We start from the raw sequence: 15495 nt of genomic DNA on the forward strand, positions 1-15495 counted from the left end.
ATTGCTTGAGGCTTGCTCTTGGGGATGGTAGCTCCCTGGAACTTCTGTCCTGCCCTGCATATGTGGACTGTGCAGGGGATACTTCTGTGGCCAGAAAAAGGCCTTGGGCAGAGAGAAGCAGGTTCTTGATGCTGAGATGTCTGTGTGCTTGGGAGTTGACCACTGCAGCTGCAGGTGACCTCTGGGGTGGGCCAAGGGGATGTAGGTGGGCAGTGATGCATCTGCTACAGACATGTTGTAGGATGTGGGGCAGCAGAAGGAAACTGATAGCTGGATGCCAATGAGTGGCCCAGATTGATTCAAGGGTAAATTTGCTGGAAGAAGTCTGCTGCAGAAGATCAGATGCTTTCCTGACTGGTGTAATTTAATTGTATGGTCAGTGTTTGCTATGGATAATTGGTTTTTTCTTTGACCTTCACAATCTTGCTGGCTCAGTCACACTGGAAGACACTTTTCTAGCTCTCTCAAATGCAATAAGACTAACCTGGCTTCCACCAGGAGCTCGCGGGCTTGCCATTTCCAGGAGGTGCCGATGGCTGTGGCATGCAACCAGCAAACGGCGGTGGTGTTTGGATTTTCCATTTTGCCCTCTACAAGAATATTTCAGCTGAAGCAAAAGGCTTTTTCCTTTACCCTGGGTTTTTAAATAGAAATCTTGGTTGCATTAAGCACTTTTAATTCTGAGCATTAGACTGTAAAGTTCAAAGCTCTGTTCTGCTCTTGAACGCAGTGGATACCAAGGCGAGAGGGTCTAATAACAAGGAATACCAGAAAAAAAAATATAGGCAGGAGACAAGTTTATTGCGAAGTGTTGTGAACAGTATTTGTGATTAATGTGGACCACAAAAGGCTATTTCTACATTAACATCATTCACATCTGCAATAATTTAAACAACTTATCTGATTTCCCCAAGAGGAGATGTGTTCTTTCCACATATAACATGCTCAGGGAAGGAAGAACAAGGAAGCTTACTCTGCCCTGAAACATATCTGGGAGAGCTTTTCTGCCTTGGAAAGATCACCAAGTTATGTTGTTAAGTGACAAAAACAATGTCCAGAAGAGTATCAAATAGCTAATTATTGTGTAAGAAGGAAAAAAAGAAGACTACATGGTCACATTTACTTATATTTATATGAAAAGCTAATAAAAGTAGCTAGGTATACGTAAGGCAGTCAGAAACAAGACTTTTCAATTTATAACTTTTATATCATTTTAATTTAAAAGTGATGCTAATGTATTTCCTGTTAAAGAAACAAATAACAACCTGCCCAGTGGAAAGCATCATCATTGTAATAATGTCCTAAGATCATTTTTTATGACCTTTCAAGGTAACTTAGGATAGGAAAATGCGTTCCATAAAATTCGGCTACCTGCACATAGCAAATCCTTGGCAAACACTTGGAATAGGGTGAAGGTTTTTGTGTGACCATGGAATTTTTTTTTGTTTACATCTCTGCTGCTATTCGCCATCCAGGCAGCAGGGGGAGGTGTTTCTCTGTTTTTCTTTGCGCCTCCCGCGCCTTCTCCCCAACTTCATATGCAAAACTGACCAAGAATTCTCTAATTCAAATCTATGCACGAAATGCACCACATTTTCTAGATTCATGTTGTTACTCTCTCATATCCAAAATCTTTGGGAGACTTGGAGCTTCCAGCAGGCTGCTAATGATTATTCAAAAGGGGTTGATTGTTGGGTTTGCTGGTGTAAAGTTTATCTTCCCTCTTCTCTGTGCCTCTCCTTGTCACTCCACTCAGCCTTCATACATCACTTGCCATAATCGAGTCACAGAAAACAAAACTTACATTATGGAAATTCACAGTCTTTTTTCCATTTTACAGATGAGACTCAGGATTTAGAAGGCAAAACAAACACACAAATAAAAAGGAGATTAATTTTGGACCTTCATGAATGGTGCCAAAGTGAAAAAAAAAAGGTAAAAGAGGAAGGGACTGAGTGTTGGATGAATGTTTATCTCGGTGCCTGGTACCATACCTGCCTTACACCCTCAGAATGCAAGGAAGCGTGTGTCACTAGAGCCATTTTGCTAAGAAGGAGATTAAAGCTCAGGGGGGCTGAGCAACTTGCCCAAATTTGTGTTGCTGGAAAATGATAGAATTGGAATTGGAAGCCATACTGTATCTAAAGTAGAGATGTTTAAATATTTTCTTCCTATACCACACAAAATAAACAGAAGGCAGTGTCTCTCTCTCTCTCTCTCGTCCCTGTCCGCCCCCCAGTCTCTGTACCTGTTTTCTCACAAGGGTGTACCACCTGCTCCCTACTCCACATTGCGTCTATGAAGAGAGAAAAGGAAAAAAGGAAGTTGCTTCAAGAGCTCCCCAAATGCTCAAGGGAAGCTGCTCTTTGTTGTACATGGGCAGTGATTTCTTTAGAAAAAGTAGTGACGTAGACCTGCCTGAGGTCAGTGATTCCTAGAGCTGTGGACTTGGGGAAGTGCCAGGGAAGCATTGTGCTGTTTAAAAACTTGTTTTGGAGCATGTGCTTGTGTGTGTGTATATTTCTGAGCCTATCTGTTTTCTCATAGGAGCTGCCTGGCAATGGTTGCAAGTGAAGGTAATGGTGAAGAAGATGCAGATATTGGCAATTTGGAGCATTCGATGAACTAATTACAACATTAACCTAAAGACCAGTGGTGAGAACATTTTACCCAAAGTGAAGTTCTTGAGGGCAATCTTGGGTGGCACCTAGCCTCTGTATTAAATAAAATGGACATCCCTTGGGAGAGAATGTGGCTCTTTTCAATTCTGATTAGGGCCAAAAGAGTCTCCTTGATGCCAGCATGACCTTAGTGCCTTTAAACATATACTGTGCTGCCATTTCCACAGACAGGGACAAGCAGCAGGCTGGGGTCCTTGGACAGGCAGTGGGGCCCAGCCAAAATTTTCTTAGATTGCTTTATTTTCCTTTAATTATGATTACATTTATAGCAAATGATTACGGTTTTTCTATTTGTGGTAATGATAAGGGATGTCTTTTAAATATATGTATTTAAGTAAAAAGGTCAATTTAAAGAAGAAAACAGTTGAGTGAATGATAGTAGTGTGGAGATGTGGCAAAAAGGATGAAAGTGTCACTAAAATAATTGAAAGATGGGGGCTGGGTGCAGCAGTTCACACCTGTAGGCCCGGCCCTTTGAAGGCCAAGGTGGATAGATCACTTGAGCCCAAGAGTTCAAGACCAGCCTAGGCAACAAAGTGAGACCTTCTCTGTACAAAAAAATAAACAAAATCAGCCTAGTATAGTGGTGAGCACATGTAGTCCCAGGCACTTGGGAGGCTGAGGTGAGAGGATCGTTTGAGCCCAGGAGGTTTAGGCTTCAGTGAGCCAAGATTGTGGCACTGCACTCCAGCCTGGGAGATAGAGTGAGATGCTGTCTCAAAAAATAAGAAATAATTGAAATATGGGGATATAATAGTGGATTAGTTTTCAGCATATCTTCCATTTCAGACATTTTATAATTCTAATTCCATCATTTGAGAATCATGGGAAAAGTAGAATCATGCAATATTAGAAAAGAAAGGGATAACTGAGTCTGCCCTCCTCATTTTACAGCTGACGAAATGGAAGCTTAGAAAGATGTGACTGGCCCAAGGTCACACAGTGTTCTGTTGGCTCACATCCCATTTGTGTGTGTGCACGGGTGTGTGCACACAGGTGTGTGTGTGCATGTGTGTTGATGGGAATGGGGGAAGGAAGAGGGCTGGAGGGTAGCCTGAATATAGAACCGCCTGGGCTTTAATGTAATTCAGGTTGTCTTGGCACCATGGAGGGAAAGAGGGAAGACAGAGGGAACAATCTTGGAACAAAATGAGAACTCCTAGATAACAAGGGAGGGGGCGGGGGAAATGTCCTGAAAATCTAAGTTTCCTGTGTGTGCTACAGCAACAAGGGCAAGAGCTGGCTGATTTCCCCCAGTAAACACAGCAGTGGCTTTTTGCTGGGGAATGTGGCGTTAAATTCAATAGGTCAGCATTAAGCTTGAACAAAATGTGATGACTGATTAGGAAATGAATGGTAAGTCATGGACGGCAGATCCTGATTGTGATGATGCTTATCAACACCTCCCCCCCCCCCCACACTGGAACAAACAAAGCTGCACAATGTCCTTGCAGGCTGACAAAACTGGACCCACATGTGCTGGTCCTGGGACAATTGAATTCTGGCTATGCCAGTCATCTATCAGGAAATTAGATGTCAAAGGAAAGGACCCAACGACGCTTCAGGGCCTGTGCTTCTGGGGAGGGGGTGCCCCTGCCTCTTCCTCACCATGAGGTCTGCCCTGAGACCTGCTTTCCTATTGAGATTACAAAAGTGGGATGTAATCCAGGATTAAAGCTCCTCTTTTTGGATGGGACTAGGGGCCCGATGCATGACCCAGAGAGGAAACTTAATATGTTTTTGTGGAATGACCAGAAGCCTGGATAAATCAATGGGTCTCTCACCATGCCTGATGTAGAGCCAGAATTTGATAAAGGTTCATCTCCTGCTCATCGTCATCCTGTGTGAATAAGTCACTCAGTGTTTTCAGTGTCACTATTTCTTCATGCCTAAAATTCAGATAAGAAAGTGTCTCCTACAAATAGGTTCTTGGGATATGGGACAAAATGAGTCTGCTGAGTGTGATAGTTGTCTGTTCATTCACTCATTAAATCGTTCATCCAACCAACTGCTATTTGTTAAGTATTTAGTAGGGCTGTAACATAGACACCTCCTTATAGAGGTTAAGATCTAGTGGGCAAGTCAGATAGCAATTATGTACATAAATAGATAACCAAGATAATACTTTCAGAATATCATACATGCTAGAATGAAATAGTAATTAGATAAAAATAGTAATGGTAATAGTAATGATAAAAGCTAACATTTATTAAATACTATAAACCACACACTGTTTTAAATCTTTACCTGTATTACATATTTAATCCTTATCAACATCTTAGTCTTTCAAGGAGTAATAAAGCTATTATTCCATTTTATAAAGAGCTGGAAAGCAATGGGGAGCAGTTGGCATTTTAGACAGAGTGGCCAAGAAAGACTTCCATGGGAGGTGACAGATAAGCAGGGCTGGAAGTGTTCATGTCTTGTGTATCTCTAAGATCCATATTCCTCTTTCCACTCACCCCACCCCTGCACCACCATTATTTGGTGAAAACCACCATATTGCTCATTGGCATTGCAACTACCTTCTAACTGGATGCCCTTCTAGCAGCCAGAATGGTGTGAGAGTGACTGGAGGTGCAGATGGGTTGGCTCTGTGCATTTGGTCCATTTACTTCCCTGCTGACCTTTTTAGGATGTGGCTTATTGGTATTCCCTGAATTTGAAGACTACATGGCTGAGACTCTGGGATGACATGACAAGGAGTAATGACTCACTACCATGTATTTACCCATGGGGAAGCTGGGAGGTTCTTTTTTTTTCTTTTAAACATTAAGTCATGCCATTTACTGTGGGAATGGGGCAGAAAATTACCCAGTGGTGGAGGCAGAAGCAAGAATAATGTCCACAAACGGTAAGTTCCACAGCTTTTCACCTCCAATATCCCACCTGGGTCTCCAACAACCTTGTAAAACTGATTGCTATGCATGTTGCATGTTTGGGAGATCAGAGAAACAAAGGCCGAGATGCTTCATAAGTGTAGCCAAAGCCATACAGCTAGTGCTTGAGCTTTTTCATAAATAAAGAACCTGTTAATTCACCTGACCATAGCCGATAGAGATAGTTTCTTTCTTAAAAACAAAGCCAACCACCAGCACCACAATTACTACTAATTGTTATACGTATTTACCCTGTGCCAGTGTCTTAATTCTGGTTGCTATAACAAAATATTATAGACTAGGTGGCTTTTAAACAATAGAAATTTATTTCTCACAGTTCTGGAGGCTGAGAAATCCAAGATCAAGGTGCTGGTAGATTCAGTGCCTGGTGAGGGCCTGTTCTCTAGTTGACAGATGACACCTTCTCACCGTGCCCTCACATGATAGAAGGAGTAAGAGGTCTCTCTGGGGCCTCTTTCATAAGGGCACTAATCCCACTCGTAAGGGCTTTAAACCCATCACCTAATCACCTCCCAAAGGCTCCATCTTCAAATACCATTACCTTGGGAGGCTAGGATTTCAACTTATGAATTCTGGGGAAACATAAACATTCAGTCCATAGCATTCTATTTTGGCTTCCCCCAAAATTCATGTCTTTCCTACTTGCAAAATACATTTATTCCATTCCAATAGCTTCAAAAATCTTAACTTGTGCCAGCAATGACTTTAAAGTCTAAGTCCAATGTCTCATCTAAATATGATATTTAGATATCAGATGTGGGTGAGATTCAAGATATGATTCATTCTGAGGCAAATTCCCTTCTAGCTGTGAGACTATGAAGCCAAACAAGTTATATGCTTCCAAAATGCAATGGTGGAACAGGCACTGTAAGACATTAACATTCCAAAAGAGAGAAATAGAAAAGAAAAACGAGTGACAGGTCCTGGGCTAGTCTAAAACCTCAAGGCTTGAGAATGATTTTCTTTGACTCCAGGCTCTGTCGTCTAGTCTTACTGGGATGATGACCCTGATCCCATGGCTCTGTTGAGCATTGCTATAGTGGAGGCTCTCTGTGGTGGTTGCACCCCATGGCAACTCTCAGCCTGAGTCATGAATCTGAGGATCTGGGCAGCTCCATCTTCCTAAATCTGGATGGAGGCAGCCATACACCAATGGTTCATGCACTTTGTTACCGGCAGATATGGTACCCTGTGGATGCTGCCAAAATTTATCATTTGTGTCTTCCAGAGGGGCAGCCACAGTGTCCTGTACCACACCTTGTTGGAGACTGAAAGAGTGAGGGTCGTGATCAACTCAGTATACCACTGGAGGCTATATGAGTAAGCAGCAAACTGTTTCTCATAAATGCAGCATTTTGGCAAATTGACAAACTGCGTATGCCACCCGGAAGGACTGCTGAGGGCAGTCATGACCCAGGTGCAAGTGTTTCTTGTGATTACACATAATTTAAGTCTGTTAGTAACAATATGAACCTGTGATCAATTAAGCAGCTGACCCATCGTTACCTCCTCCTCCCTCCTCATTCTACCCAATAAATAAGAAGGGCTGTGGAAGCTCGGGTGGCTGCTTTTGCTCTCTAGAAGCAGGGAGCCCTTTTCCTCTTCTCTTCTTCTCTCTTCTTCCTCCCCATGCTAACCTTCCCTTAAAATAGTTACTTTTGTTTTTTGTTATCATTTCTATGTTTGTCCCTTCATTCAGTTGTAATGACAGTCTCAAGCAGTAACAGTAGTAACTGCTGTAATGATAGTCTCAAGTAGTAACCGTGGCAGTCGTCACACACCTGGCCTCACTGGAGCCACACCTGGGTGGCTGAAAATTGCCATCCAGGAATTGCCATTGGAAAGTAGGGAGTAGAGCCTAAGGTAGTGCCAGGCAGCCAGTGCTGAGGGCCCACAGGTAAGTCTGAGGCTCTTCCTTTAAAATTGTTTTGTCCTCCAGGCTCTGAACTCTAGGCCTGAGAAGGTAAAGGCAGCCTTGATGATCTTTGAAATGCTCTTGGGGTTATTTTTCCCTTGTCTTGGCCAAGAGGTCCTGGATAATCCATACTAATCTTCTTATCAAAAGGTTGCTTTGCCACACCCTATTCCTGAATATACTTTCTCATACTTTTAATCGGGTAGGCTGTGAAATATCCTAACCTTTAAATTCTGTTTCCCTTTTGATTAAAAATTCTGTCTTTAAATCATTTTTCTCTTTTTATATTTGACTATAAACATTTAAGAGGAGCCAAGCCATACCTTTAACACTTTGCTTAGATATTTCCTCAGTCAAATATCCTATTCTTTGTGTGCAAATTCTATCTTTCACAAAACACTAAGACACAGCAATTCAGCCAAGTTCTATGCCACTTTGTAGCAAGGATAACCTTTCCTCGGGTTTCCAATAACGTGTTCCTTATTTCTATCTGAAACCTCACCAGGCTGGCCTTTACCATCCATATTTCTACAAACATTCTGTTCATGACCACTTAAGTATTTCCTTAGAAGGTTGAGGCTCTTTATACAGCTTTCTTCTTTTCATCCTGACCCTCACAAGGTTCACCCTTAACAATCCACCTGGCAATGTAGGCTGTTTTTTAGACTGCACCTCAAAACTTTTCTAACTTCTACCCATGATTCCATTCCAAATCTGCTTTCATATTTTTAGATCTTTGTTATAACAGTGCCGCCAATTCTTGGTTCCAATCTTCTTTGTGAATTTGAGCTGTTATAACAAAATACTACAAGTTGGATAGCTTTGTAAAGAAGAGAAATCTGTTTGTTACCGTTCAGGAGTCTGGGAAGTCCAAGGTGAAGGTGCTGGCAGACTTGATGTCTGGTAAAGGCTTGCTCCCTGGTTCATAGTTTTTTCTTGCTGTGTCTCCACATGGTAGAAGGAGTGAGGGGTCTCTCTCAGGTCTCTTTTTTTCATAAGGACATGGACACCAACTCCACTTATGAGGGCTCTGTTCTCATGATCTAATCACCTTCCAAAGGCCCCACCACTTAATACCATAACCTTGGGGTTTAAAATTTTAACATATGAAATTTGAGTGGACAAAAACATTCAGACCATAGCAGCCTGATCCTGAATCAAGAGATTTATATATATTAACCCATTTAATCCTGTTGTATGCTGTGTAGAATTTGGCAGTATCTAGCATATAGTAATAGTTTAATTAATGTTAACTTATATGACTCTATTTTTGGATAAGGAAAAACTGAGGCCCAGAAAGGTTAAGTGTCCTGCCCAAAGTTGCACAGTTGGTAAACAATGGGCCTAAGGTTTGAATACAGGCTGTGTGGTTATGTGGTTGAGCTCTCATCCATGATGTACTTTGCCCACCTGTGTAATGGTTGGGTTGTCTCAGTGTGTGTTTGTGGGCAGTACATGCTGAGTTTTAGTCTTTTGCAACTTGTTTCTGTCAATACTTAGAGGTTTTTTCTTTTTTATTCAGATTTCTATTTGAAGTCATTTTAGCTTTGGATCTCCAGTTCCTCAGAGACTACTGTGGGTGTGGCCCACACTGTGATTCCTCCCTAGAACCAATTCATGTCTTTCTCATTTAGGAAGGTCTGAGGATCTGAGATCTTGGAGGAGGAGGATGTTTACTCGTGGTGCCTGAGTGATGGATGCTTTTTCAAAGAGTTTGTAGAATTCAATCCTCATGAGCACAATTGGATTTGAAATTTAAGTCATAGGGATTTTCTATTTTGCATTTTGTGAAAATTTCAAATATAAAGCTATTCCCTGAGTAGATAATGTCTTGGCATTCCCTCTTCTCTAGTCCAGGCTGCAACTTTTTGTTCACTTTGCTTTATTCCACAAAGATTTTATCTGTCAGGCTCTGTGCCCAATAACATAGAGAAAGCAGACTGAAGGGGATTCAGACTCTATATTCAACTCTCTGGGATATGGCAGATAATTCCTAGGGGAAGGATTCATGAAAGAGATAAAATTTTACCCATGACTTGAAAGATGCTTGGATTTTGATAGAAGGAGAAGGAAGTATAGCTCAGAAATCCAGAACCATCCGAGCCTAGGGATGGAGGTGAGAAAGGCCAAGATGAGCTGAAGGAGGCAGATGACATTTCAGATAAACTTGAGATTTCTGTTTGCAGCAGAGGAAAAGGTGACTCTTTAAATTTTTGGATGCTCTTCTCTGACAATAGGGTAGCCTCAGCATGGGCTTTCCACTCAGTCTTACCATTGGAAACCTTCACCTGTCACATCTCCCCAGAGGATGAAGAGACCCTTCATGTCTCACGAAGTTAACAGTAAAAGCCAGCCTTTATTGTTCACTGTCTTAGCCCATTCAGGCTGCTATAACAAAAATGCCATGGTCTGCGTGGCTTATAAACAACAGAAATTTATTTCTCACAGCTGTGGGGGCTGGGAAGTCCAAGCTAAAGCACCAGCAGATTTGAAGTCTGAAGAAAGCCCACCTCCTGGTTCACAGATGGTACCATTTTGTGTAACCTCATGTGACAGAAGGGACAAGGGAGCTCTCCAGGGCTTTTTGTAAGGGCACCGAGCTCATCCACAAAGGCCTTGCCTCATGACTTAATCACCTCCCAAATGCCCCACCTCCAAATACCATCAGATTGGGGTGAGAAATTCAACATATGATTTTGGGGACACAAATATTCAATCTATAGCATGTACTTTCTGTGTGCTAGAGACAACGGTAAGCACTTTATATGTGTATTGCCTTTGAGCCAGTCTTGATTATTCCCATTTTGCAGGGGAGAAGCCAGCAGGCTCAGAGAAGTTCCAGGTCACAGGTCAAGTAAGGGGTGAAGTAGGCTTTCAAACCTTCTGCTGTGTTGAACTCTAAACCTTCTGCTTCTTTCACTACACTTTGGTACTAGAAGGAGATTTTCCAGGACTTGGCAGTGGAAAGAACACTGCTGTTGGCCTTAGGAGGCAAGCTTAGAGCTGTGGTGGTCACTTCCCATTGAAGTCTTTAGAGCATATGATTCCAGCCACATAGGCAATTTTAAATTTACTATTAGCCCCATTAAAAAAGGAAGAAGAGCCGGGCGCGGTGGCTCAAGCCTGTAATCCCAGCACTTTGGGAGGCCGAGACGGGCGGATCACGAGGTCAGGAGATCAAGACCATCCTGGCTAACATGGTGAAACCCCGTCTCTACTAAAAAATACAAAAAACTAGCCGGGTGAGGTGGCAGGCACCTGTAGTCCCAGCTACTAGGGAGGCTGAGGCAGGAGAATGGCCTAAACCCAGGAGGCGGAGCTTGCAGTGAGCTGAGATCCGGCCACTGCACTCCAGCCTGGGCGACAGAGCGAGACTCCGCCTCAGAAAAAAAAAAAAAAAAAGGAAGAAGAAACATGTGGAGTTCACTTTAATCATATATTTGATTTAACTCAATATATCTAAAATATCATCATTTAACAGGAATCAATACTAAAAAAGTTATTAGTGGAAATATTTATATTTTTGTAGCAAATCTTTGAAATCCTGTGTTCATTTTACACTTAAAGTATATCACAGTTTGGCCTAACCATATTTTGAGTACTCAATACACACATGTGAGCATTTGCTGCCTTCCTGAATGTCACAGGTTTAGAGGAAGCTTTAGTCATCATCGCCATGATAACAACAATTGCTAACAGTAATCAAACATTCATTAGGTGTTGGAACCTGTGTTAGTTTGCTAGTGCTGCCATAACAAAAGACCACAGAGGAGGTGGTTTAAATAACAGAAATTCATTTGCTCAAAGCTCTGGAGATGACAAAACCAAGCAAAGGTGTTGTCAGGTTTGATTTTTCCTGAGGCTCCTCTCCTTGGCTTACAGATGGCTACTTGAGTCTCACTGTGTCCTCACATGGTCTGCCCTCTGTGTAAGCACATCCCTGGTTTCTTTCTGTGTGTCCGAGTTTCTTTCTGTAAGGACACCAATCAGATTGGATTAGAGCACAGTCTGACAGCAATGTTTTAATTTAGCCACTTCTTTAAAGGTTGTCTGCAAATACAGTCACATTCTGAGGTATTGGGGCTAAGACATCAACATATGAATTTGATGGAGAGGCACAATCCAGCCTACAAAAGACATCAAGTTGTATATTTTTATATAACGAGTTTAAACTTTCATAATTTCATGATTAGTACTGTCAGTAAATGTATTTTACAGATATAAAATTTGAGGCAAAAAGAGATCAGGTATCTTCTTTAAGGTCATACAAAGTAATGCAGAGCCAGAATTTATTTATACACAGTTCTGTCTGATAAGAGTCTTCATTCCTTTGCAAAATTCAGTACAGAAATTTCAAAATGTAATTGGAAGCCTTGATAACAGACTAGACAAAGCGGAAGAACGAATTTCAGATCCTGAAGACTGGTCTGTTGAATCAACCTAGTCAGGCAAAAATAAAGAAAAAAGAATTTAGAAAAATGAACAAAGCCTCTGAGAAATATGGAATTATGCAAAGTGACCAAACCTATGATTCATTGGTGCTCTTTAGAGAGAAGAGAAAGTATGCATCTTGGAAAACATATTTGAGGGTATAATCCAGAAAAATGTCTCCAATCTCACTAGATGGGTTGACATGCAGACACAGGAAATCCAGAGAACTCCTGAAAGATACTATACAAGGTGATCATTGCAAAGGTTTGTACTCATCAGACTTCCCAAAGTCAACACCAAAGAAAACATCTTTAGGACAGCTACAGGAAAAGGCCATATTACCTATAAAAGAAATTCCATCAGACTAACAGTGGACTTCTTAGCAGACACCTTATAAGCCAGAAGAGATTAGGGGCCTGTTTTTAGCATTTTAAAATAAAAGGAATTCCAACCAATAATTTCATATTCTGCCAAACTAAACTTCATAAACGAAAGAGAAATTATAGTCTTTCCCAGACAAGCAATCTCTAAGGGAATTTGTCACCACCAGACTGGCTTTACAAGAGATGTTTAAGGGAGTTCTAAACATAAAAACAAAAAGATGATACTTGCTACCACAAAAATACATGTAAGTGCATTACCCACAGACCTCATAAAGCAACTACACAATCAAGACTACACAACAACTAGCTAACAACACCATGGCAGGAACAAAATTTCACATATCAATATTAACTCTGAATGTAAGTAGCCTAAATGCTCTACTTAAAAGACATAGAGTGGAAAAATTGGATGAAAACCATGACTCAACCATCTGCTATCTTTAAGAGACCCAGCTCACATGTAATGACAGTCATAGGCTCAAAGTCAAGGGATAGAGAAAGATGTATTATGCAAGTAAAAACCAAAAAAGAGCAGGGGTTGCTGTTCTTGTATCAGACAAAACAGACTTTAAACCAATAACACTAAAGAAGAAAAAAAAGAAGGAAATTTCATAATGATAAAGGGTTCAATTCAATAACGTTTAACCATCCTGAATATATATGCACCAGTATTGGAGCACCTGGATTTATAAAGCAATAACTACCAGACCTAAAAAAAAAAGACTTAGCCACACGGTAATAGTGGGGGACTTCAATACCCCACGGACAGCATTAGATAGATCATCCACGAAGAGTCTTCATTCTTGCCACCCAAGCTGGCCAAATGAAACATGGCTGCCTTCATGATAGCTATATTTGGGTGCAGCTAAGAGCCTGTTGCACTTTTATCAGCAGTTCCTCCTAATTGTGTGTGGAAAAGCAGCACCATCAGGAAAGGGATCCAGAAGGCTAGAGAAGTTGAGAGCGCACACGTGTTTTTATTTTTATTTTTCTGACAGATACTTTGATCTTGGAATGGAGATACAGGTCTGGGAGGAGAAAGGCTGGCTGCATCAATGGAGTTGAACAATAGGATTTGACATCCTGAGCAAAGGAGGAGATGGTGATGGCTTCTTGGGCTGGCTATATCACTGAAGATGAAGAATACACTTTTCCCCCTGAAGTCTAGCTGACCAAACATGCATGGATATGAAATAAATATGGATGGTATTGTAGGAAGAATTGTGTTCCCCAAGATAATATGTTGTAGTCCTAACCCTGGAACCTGTGAATGTGACTTTATTTGGAAATAGGGTCTTCACAGATGTAATTAGTTAAGAAGAGATTATACTGAGTTAATGAAGCTGTAAGTCCAATAACTGGTGTCTTTATAAGAAGGCCATGTAAAAACAGAGACACACAGGGAGAGCACTATATGAAGATGGAGGCAAAAATTGGGGTGATGCATCTATTAGTTTGGTACAAAAGTAATTGCATTTTTTACCATTACTTTCTTTTTTTTTTTTTTTTTTTTTTTTTTGAGACGGAGTCTTGCTCTGTCGCCCAGGCTGGAGTGCAGTGGCGCGATCTCGGCTCACTACAAGCTCCGCCCCCCCGGGTTCACGCCATTCTCCTGCCTCAGCCTCCCGAGTAGCTGGGACTACAGGCGCCCGCCACCTCGCCCGGCTAATTTTCTTGTATTTTTAGTAGAGACGGGGTTCCACCGTGTTAGCCAGGATGGTCTTGATCTCCTGACCTTGTGATCCGCCCGTCTCGGCCTCCCAAAGTGCTGGGATTACAGGCTTGAGCCACCGCGCCCGGCCTGCCATTACTTTCAATGGTAATATATGCCGAGGAACACCAAGGATTACCAGCAAACACCAGAAGCCAGAAGAGAGGCATGGAACAGATTGTCCCTCAGAGGCTGAAGAAGGAAACAAGCTTGCTGATATCTTGATTTTGTACTTCTGGCTTTCAGAACAGTGAGAGAATACATTTTTGTAATTTTAAGCCACCAAGTTTGTGGAACTTTGTTACGACAGCCCTAGGAAACTAGTACAGATGGGAAGGAAGAAGCATTCATGGAAATAATTGATTTGGATGATAATAAGTATGACTTAGAGAGAAGAATAGAGATGCAGAATGTGTCTTGGGACTTACAGGAAAGAGTAAATTTAGAGGAAGATAGAAATTTTGGTCTTAGAATCTTCACCCAATTTGCTAGGGCATAATATATAAGATAAAGTAATGAGAAAATGTGGTAGGTGTGTGATATTTCAAAGTCACCAAAAAGTGAGCTAGAAATTACTATTTGGTATAAACATAAACAAGAAGAATATACCCATTACGTTGGGAGGGAATTTGTGTTAACAACAACAACAACAAAAGACAGATTTATGAAAATCAGAGGTCCTGAGAGGGGAATCAGGCCAGCAAAGCTTAGGGTGAGGATATAAATAAAAATGAATTGAAGTGATGTTCTTAAAGGTATAATAAAAAGCCATGTGAATATTGGAATGAACTGATGTCTTTGTTTCCTGTGTCACAAGCTGGCTCAAAAGTAAGATTTTGTAGTATTGGAAACTCATGTTAACTGTCCAGATATCCGCTACACATTTTATTTGACTGAAAGTAGAAAAGTGTGATATGATTTTTTTCTTTCTTAACTGATAATTTCATTTCACAAGGGCCAGTGGCAAAAGAAATTTCTACTCTGGACCTAATTATGAGCTGTTAATTGGTTGGTGAAGTGGAGGTGGTGGGAATCTTAAGAGAGCCAGATGGGATTTCCCCTTTTGGAGTGATATGACCTTATTGAGTTTTTGAGCACTGATGAGAAGATTAGATAAACTTAGTCAGGATTGCACCCTAGACTTTGGAAGGAAAGGTTTAAAAAGCTTTCAGAGAACATCCTTATCTTTACTTCTTATTGATGGATAATGTCAGATTCCATAGGCTTTCTTTTTCTCCCTCCCTTCCTCTCACGTACTTCTACTTTCAAATGAATCATTAAGGAATATTAAATTTTAGCATTTAAAAGTTGAAATTTGCCAGGACTAGCATTTCAGGAAAAATGAAATTGGTGCTCAGCCAGAAGTCAGGCAGCCTCATGAAGCTTCTGTGCGTGGCCGCATCCAGGTGGCGGCACTCCCACTGGATGAACTCTCGGTTGCTATATATCAAGGGTAGATGGTTGTGCTTGTCAC

The 15495-nt window shown here is 41.3% G+C and overlaps 1 long non-coding RNA gene across 1 annotated transcript in view; it reads left to right on the top strand.

Annotated features, from left to right (window-relative positions):
- The window catches only part of LOC112625359, a 269763-nt gene continuing 254268 nt past the window's right edge, over positions 1-15495 (top strand). Inside the window, exons 1-2 of the long non-coding RNA XR_003119569.1 lie at positions 1-174; positions 2548-2655. This is a non-coding gene — a long non-coding RNA (uncharacterized LOC112625359). The remainder of the gene's footprint in view (positions 175-2547; positions 2656-15495) is intronic.

Source organism: Theropithecus gelada, chromosome 5 (genome assembly GCF_003255815.1).
Source record: "Theropithecus gelada isolate Dixy chromosome 5, Tgel_1.0, whole genome shotgun sequence".
Lineage (NCBI taxonomy): Eukaryota > Metazoa > Chordata > Mammalia > Primates > Cercopithecidae > Theropithecus > Theropithecus gelada.